The sequence below is a fragment of the Arachis hypogaea genome, chromosome 17, assembly GCF_003086295.3.
Source record: "Arachis hypogaea cultivar Tifrunner chromosome 17, arahy.Tifrunner.gnm2.J5K5, whole genome shotgun sequence".
NCBI lineage: Eukaryota > Viridiplantae > Streptophyta > Magnoliopsida > Fabales > Fabaceae > Arachis > Arachis hypogaea.
Window position 1 is genome coordinate 13663314 of NC_092052.1, and position 8020 is coordinate 13671333.

At 34.3% G+C, this 8020-nt stretch overlaps 1 long non-coding RNA gene across 1 annotated transcript; it reads right to left on the bottom strand.

Moving 5' to 3' along the window:
- Positions 1–348: 348 nt before the first annotated feature.
- On the bottom strand, positions 349–3444 carry LOC112765931 (uncharacterized). Its single transcript, XR_011874986.1, has 4 exons — positions 3072–3444; positions 1749–1908; positions 1386–1599; positions 349–1139 (listed from the first exon to the last, which is right to left on the bottom strand). It is a non-coding gene; the product is annotated as an uncharacterized lncRNA (long non-coding RNA).
- Between the last annotated feature and the right edge of the window lie 4576 nt (positions 3445–8020).

Consider the following 8020-nt stretch of genomic DNA (forward strand, 5'->3'; position numbering starts at 1 on the left):
TGTAGAAACTGAGAAAGAATAGTTCACGTGGAAAATGACCACCGCTAAACTAACTTTGGCCATGAATGTAACATTGGCAATGCTTCTTAGTAAGGTAGTGAACTCGTAGTTTTTACCTCGACTTGAAAAGTTAGTTCAAAATCGTAAGTCGTTGAATCGTAAGACGGAATGTAAACGTGACTTGTAAAATATAAAATTAAAAATTATAAAAAATTTGATAACACAAATTTACAAGTCAAATGTCCCAATTCATAACAAAGCTCAATCACAAACCAAAACACAAATTCATAACTCACAGATTTATACGACATAAGATAAAGTTAAGTAATAAATAAATCAACTAAACTATTGCAATGAATAACTAATTACCTTGTGCATTACACTATTATATAAAATTTTCAATCATCCTTTACAGAGTATCCCTTCACTTTGTAGCATAAGTATTTAGTTTTTGATTTTTTTAGAAGCAATAATATTTAATAGTAGCTGGTTTATCAGTATTTACAAAAATGATCATATGAGAACAAATTCCCAAAAGGAAAAGATTTTGGATAAAAAATAAAAATTGAACACTGTACATCTCTGAGTACACAGCAAAATCATGTGATGGTGATAGTGTTTATGGCAAGTTTTCCTTGCTAAGGTAATGAATGATGAATCTTCATCATATTTTGCTTCATATGGTTGAGTTCATTGCAATTCTTAATTAGATTAATTCATCATTAACTTTGAAGCTTAGTTGATGAATGCTTTGTTGCACAGTTCTAAAAGCAAGATAACAAACTCTATGTCTTCAAGTGCTACACTGCTTTCTCTTCTTTGAATAATTTTAATAAACTCATCAGCATTCAAGTTTCCATCCCGGTTAGCATCAAAAACATGAAAAATTATGTCAGCAACTGCATCTATAATAGTGATGCCATATACCTGTGATGCTGCTCTCTGAAAATTAGATTTTGTCAACTCTCCACTAATTTTCCCATAGCTGAATATGGCTAGGGAGAAGAATTCCAACTGCTTGCCCAATTTTGCAAAGGCTTCAAACTCTTGAAATGCGATTTTTATGTTTCTGAGATGCGAATTATCGTTCATTTCCTTCACTCTATCCAACAGTTTGTTTATATGATTGATATCAATAGCTACAACCAAGGAAAATGCGAAATCTTTAGCTGAAATTGTTCCTTTTCTGTTGTAGTCATAGTGAGCAAACTATGTCCAATGCCATAATAATAAAGTAACAATTCAAGTTTTTAGCTAAATAAAATTCAATAAAAAAAAAATTCAAAATGCAAAGAAGTGAAGAACAGCTTTGTTATGACTTGTGAACACAAACCACTAAAATGAACAATCACTGAACAAGAAGGCGAACCAGATTTAAGGCTTACCTAAAATCACTAAACAGAAGAGGCGAAGAGCGCAGTAGGTAGCAACAACAAACCATGAACACCGGCCGTCAATGACACAGAGCATCAGCAACACTAAGTCAGCAACCTTCCAATGCAGTCACAGTTGCAGCTAGAAAGAGCCAGAAAGGCAGAGATACACTCACAGGGGTACCGCGACAAGCCTTACGGGACACGGTAACGCAATTTTTTTTCTCTGATTTGGTGATTTCATAATTCAAAGGGAGTTCAGAGTTTAGAGGGAGGGAAAGTGAAATTGAATAAGGTGAAATTGAAAAGACAGTCATAGATAGAGGAAAAATTGCTAGGGTAAACGGTTCAAGAAGAATTTGTAGGGACATTTACCTTCTTCACTTCAGATTGGGCTCTAGGGTTTGAATTGGTTGCAATTTGGGTCAAGAAAACCGCTTCTGGAGCCTTGTTGAAACTGAAACGCAACCTCACCGGAAACTCGCGATTCCAGGTTTGAGCGTGTTTCCTCGGTGATTCAGCACGGAGCTGCTTCCTGGAAGACGAGAAGCATAAACGAGACGATAAGGAGAAACAAAATCGTAGAATCGTGCGATTCTACGAGTAGAGTCACGATTTTAACTACCTTGCTCCTTAGTACTTTTGAAGAATATTTTTACATTAGGATGACGAGGGAAGTCATAATTAATTAATATTATTTAAAGTCTTCAGAATATAATTAATGTAAAGCAAGGTTTTGAAAACTGAACTGGTCATCGAACCGCTCTAGCTATTGGTTTATTGGTTCATAAATTCAACTGGTTCGACCGTGGTTGAACCGAAAAAACCATTTGATAATAAAATAATTAAAATATAAATAAACACATGAAAATATAATTATAGTCTAATGTAAACTTTAAAATATCATTCAAATTAAAAGTATTACATAAACCAAAATGTTATAATCTCATTCAAATACAAATTCAAAAGTCAAAAAACAAAACAACCAATCAAACATAACATAGCAACATCAAAATGATCCAAGTTTGTCATCAATAATCAAAATCCTCCATAACTTGCTGCAGATTTGCGTCATTGATATCATCACCTTCATTTCCACTACTTGGACCAGAAAAAGCAAGTGGTGCATTGGTAATGCGGTTTTCCATTTATATTTTGTAAAGCAATGTATCTCCAAGCAGGATCAGTTTTTCCCCGAACACTAGAAGTTTGTGACTGACTTTCATTAGTCGTTAGAGGAAGAGAACGTTCATTCGAAGCAGAATTATTTTCAGCATTATTATTCCTAGGTAGTTCTTAGTTGATACTTTCATCCATACCTAAACATTACCAGCAACCCAACCCAAAAATCTCAACTCTCAAATTTACAACAAACAACATCCAATATTATTCAAAATTATTCACAATTATTCAACAAACAACAAAATCCAGTTCAGTAAACAAAGCAAAATCAAAGAGCTACTCAATCAAAGAGTTCACAGTCACAGTTTAGCAGTTCATCATATCACAAATATGAAATATCAGAGTTACTCAACGAACATAGTTCAGTTCACAGTATCAGAGTTCCAAAGCTACTCAACGAACAGAGTTCAGTTCACAGTATCAGACTATCAGAGTTCACAGTATCAGAGTTCATCATGCAACAGTTATTCAATGATTCAATCAAACAATCATAAGTTCATAACTAAAAAAAATTACCTGGAACTCTTGGAAGCTCGAAGGCACCTTCAAGGCTTCAAGTACAGAACATGCAATTGGGAGAGTGGGACTTGGGAGACAGCGACGCCGGGTGATGGAGGTGACTGGCTGGGCGACGGCTTCAAGCAGTGGTGGAGCACCTTCAAGGGACGACGGCTGCTGCATGATGGAGGTGGCTGTTCCGACGAACGACAGCTGCTGAGCGACGGAGGTCACTGGTCGAAGGAGGTGACTGCGCGACGGAGGTGACTGGGCGACGCCGAACCCGTGACGCCGAACCTTGCTCGATGAGAATTGTGAAGGGCTGAACTGCTGAGTGCTGAAGCCAATTAGGGATTCACATCATTGATTTAGGGCTTCAGTGGCGTAAACGGCAGTGTTTTGCTGCCCAACCCAAAAAATGGCCGGATCACGGTTCGGTTCGACCGACCAGTTACCGGTCGGTTCACCAGTTCAATTCCGATTTTTATTTTTCGCGGTTTTGCTTATTAACCGAACCGTCTTTGCATTCGGTTCACTGTTCAACCGGTTCGACCAGCCGATTCGAACCGGTTTTAAGAACATTGATGTAAAGTATATATTTTGTTTTTAAAATTTTTTAAAATATTCTTAATATTTAGTTTATTTTTAATTCAATATTTTGTTTCTTATATTATCTTTCAATCTAGCAACTAAGAATTGAACTTCATTTGAAATCAATGCATTTTTTTTGTTTTTTTTGTTCATGAAATCAATGCATCTTTTTGTTTGTAGCGTTTGAGTTATATAGGCTTTTTGTAGGCCTAACTATTGAAAACTTTTAGCAAGTCGTGTCACTTTGTACTGTTGTAGACCAAGTACAATCTAAATCCAGTTGTATCATGGACCCTGAAAATGTAGCTTCTCAAATCAACTAAACCAACAAGTGTAGAAAAGGTAAAAGCGAAAAAGACAAAAAGGGTGATCAATTCAGGTAGCTTAGGATTGGTGTATTGAACCCACGTGAACCGAACACGAAACCTTCTGATCTGAAGTCAGATGCAGTAGCATTGCGCCACGGAAATGTAATGCCCAAGTTTTTTAATTTATTTTTCTATTGCATTTTCCTTGGGAAAAGCCCAACATAGTTTTGGGCCATCGTTTTGGTTAAATATGTTTTCCATATCGTAAAAATTATGTGGTTCTCCAGCTCGTTTCATTGATGACCCAGCTCTTGTTTTCCATATTGTCAGACAAGGACTTATCCACACTTACTTAAATAGATTAGTAAGTTCAAATTCGATATGTCAAGAACCAAGATTTGAATTTTTAATATTTGTTTAAACGAACGAGTAAATTGACCAACTCAAAGTGGTTGGTTAGTTTCTGAAAACCAAATCGATCATTAAATTGCTCTAGTCACTGATTTACTAATTTATTGGTCTAACCGGTGGTTCAACTAGAAAACCGTTTTAGAATGAAATAATAAATAAATTATAGATAAATATCCTAAAATATAATTATAGTCTAATATAAATCTTAAAATATCTTCAAAATTTAAAACACTATATAAAATTTCATCAACCAAATCCATATGATCTTATCTAAATATTAAATGCCAACATGAAGATTTATTAATCATCAAAATCCGTAAGAACTTGTTACAAATTTGCTTCGGTGGAATCATCTTCACCTTCATTTCTACTCTCTTGAGTAGAAGAATCAAGAGATGCAGCATAAAGACCATTACTACCACTGCCACTTTGATATAAATCAGCATCAATATCACCTAATAAAATACACATGTTATTATTATGTTATAAACTAACAACATTCTAATAAATCATTAGAAAATAAACTATAATACTTACGCAATAAGTCATTCACATTACTAGGACGATCAGGCTCTTTCTCTACAACCTCTTTCGTCACCCAAAAATCAACTAAATTGATGCTTTTATAACCAATTGGATCATATTGTATCTTTTGCTTTCTTTTTTCTTTTTCCTTCTTAAAAAGTTAAATACAATATATGAAGAATTAATAATTTACAAATTTGTTATGATAAAGATTACATATGAAATAATATGATATTGCAAGAAACATATATTACCTGGATTTAAGACGCAAATTATAAGTAACATAAACAATATCATTTAGTCTATCATGCTCCAATCTATTTCTTCTTTTTGTATGAATCTGGTAAAAAAGACTCCAATTTTTCTCACACCCAGAAGAAATAGATGCTTGTCTAAGAATGCGAACAACTATCCTTTGTAAACATGGAGCAGAACTACTGAATAACCTCCACCATTCATCTACCAATTATAAAACCATAACATATTGAAAGTTATCAATTAAGAACATAAAAGCATAAAACAAATTACTATTAAATAAATATTCAAATATTCTTACCAGGCTTAAGTTTAGATGCAGCTCGAATAGCTTCGAGTCTATCAAAGCTTTCCTTCTGATCTCTATATAAATGTATTTCTTTCATTGCCTCAACTGAATCCAAATTGTTACACTTGCAATACAAGGTAATAAGATCAAGTAAACACGCATAACATTAGGTGCTTTTTTTTATCATTTTCATTAAAAAAGAATGCAGGATTCAGGAAGTAAGTTGCCGCATGAAGATCTTTCTTCAAATGCTTGTCCCATCTTGAGTTAATAATATCTGTATACGGATGATATGCAATCTTGTTTTGCTTAAACATCTCTTTAATTGCATCTTTTGCCCTTAGAATTTCTTCATAAACATATCCCAAAGATGGTTTATCATCAGCATCAATAAGCCTCATCAATTTAATCAAATGGCCCACAAGTTTATGTGCAGTAAAGCAATCATCTTAGAATTTGCTATCCAAAATAATAGCACTCACAGTTGTACCATTAACACTCCTATCTAATTTGTGACCAGTAAAAAATGAATCTACAATCAATGCTTGCAAATCTGCTCTACGATCAAAGATGCTCTTTAATGTGATAAATACAGTTGCAAAATGAGTTGCACCAGGAGATACAATTTCTTTCTAATTAGGTCTTTTTCTAAGCCAAGATAAGAAAATCATATGGTTGTACCAAATACTATGATCTTTAAAGCACGTGATGCAAGGTTAGAAATATGCACCATGCTACTTATATCTTTTAAAATAAGATTAAGGCAATGAGTAGCACATGGTGACTAATAGATGTTATCATATTTCTTATTGATAAGCCTACCAGTAACAGCATAATTGGCCGCATTGTCAGTCATAACATGCACAATATCATTAGGGCCAATCCATTCAATCACCTCAGCAAACAAGTTACATAATATTGAAGCATTTTTTACCATACTTGAAGCATCTACAAATTTTACAAAGCACAAACCTTTAGAACAATACACCAGGAAATTAATTAAAGTTCTTTGTCTTTAATCTGTCCAACCATCATCCATGAGGTATCCATGAGGGTACATCCAATTTTTCTCCATACACTCCTATAACTATCAACTAGCATTTGACATTCTCTTTTAAGATCAACCAACAAGTGAATCCTTAACTTATCATAAGAAAGACCCTTGTAACCAGGTCCAATACCAACAACACCATATAGCATATCTTGAAAAAAATGGCGATATAACTGCATTAAATGGAATTTTACAGTCCAAAAACCCTTTTAAGACTTGGTTGAGCTCTTGGAGTTGTTCTTGGTGCAAACATAGGAGGAATGACTTTGACTTTCTTTTTTCGATCGCCTCCAACCACTTGCTGACTCGAAGTACGCTGCTGTTCTTCTTGAGCTATTGCTTCATCAATTGCATCCTCTACCTCATCACCACCCTCTTCATCAGAACTTACTTTTCTTTTGTTTTTGTTGATATGAATTTCTTTCAATAAGTTTTTCATCTGTTTTTCCACATCATATGGAACTTTAGGATACTTTTTCACATCTCCAGTAATCTTTGCTAGATGTTTCTTCATCCTGTGAATTTTGCCTCCATTAAAAACTTGTAGACAAAATAAACATTGATATTGTGGTTTTCCGTTCACAATTTGTAAAGAAACATATTTCCAAGCTAAATTTGTTTTTTCCCGTAAATTAGAAGAATCTTGTGACTGACTATCGTTAGAATTGGGAGGATTAGGATTATCAGCAACATTTGAAAGAAGAGAATTAACAGACAAATTATTATTCACATATGCATTGTTATCAGTAATTGTTTCTTGATTAATACTATCATCCATAACTAAAATTAATAAATCATTCAATAAATTAAAAACAGCAGCAGCATTCAGCAACAAACATTTAAAGGGTGACACTAAATTAATCATCAACAACACCATATCTAAACTCAACAATCACCATTCAGCAATTATAAAACATTGAATACAGCAGTACATTATAAAACACTAAAACAACAACACCAGTATATTATCGAACAACAACACCAGTACATTAGAAACACCATTTAGCAAGGCAGTGATGACACTATATTAAACACTGAATTAAATTTCAGAAATTAAACAGAGCATTAGCAAGGTAGAAGAAGAACATTAGCAACATTATTTGAGCAATATTCAATAAGGCAGTGATGACACTAAATTAAACACTGAATTAAATTTCAGAAATTAAACAGAGCATTAGCAAGGCAGAAATTAAACAAAGCATTAACAAGGCAGAAGAAGAAGAACATTAGCAACATTATTTGAGCAACAATTTCAGAAATTAAAAGGAAGAAGAAGAACCAAGCATTTAGTAACTAGAGCCATCAGTAACCATAGCAAAATTAAAAAGAAGAAGCAAAGCATGGCCACTGACCTTCAACAGAGACACGGACGGCAACCGGCAAGAGACGAGATGACGGCGACAGGTGAGACGACGACAAACGGCGAGCTGCTCCAACCTCCAAGCCACGAACAAAGAAACCAGTGGATGACGTGCCGAGCTACCTGGGTTTCGGACTTGGGGAAAAGAAAGAAGTGAAGGCATCGAGAACGGAAAAC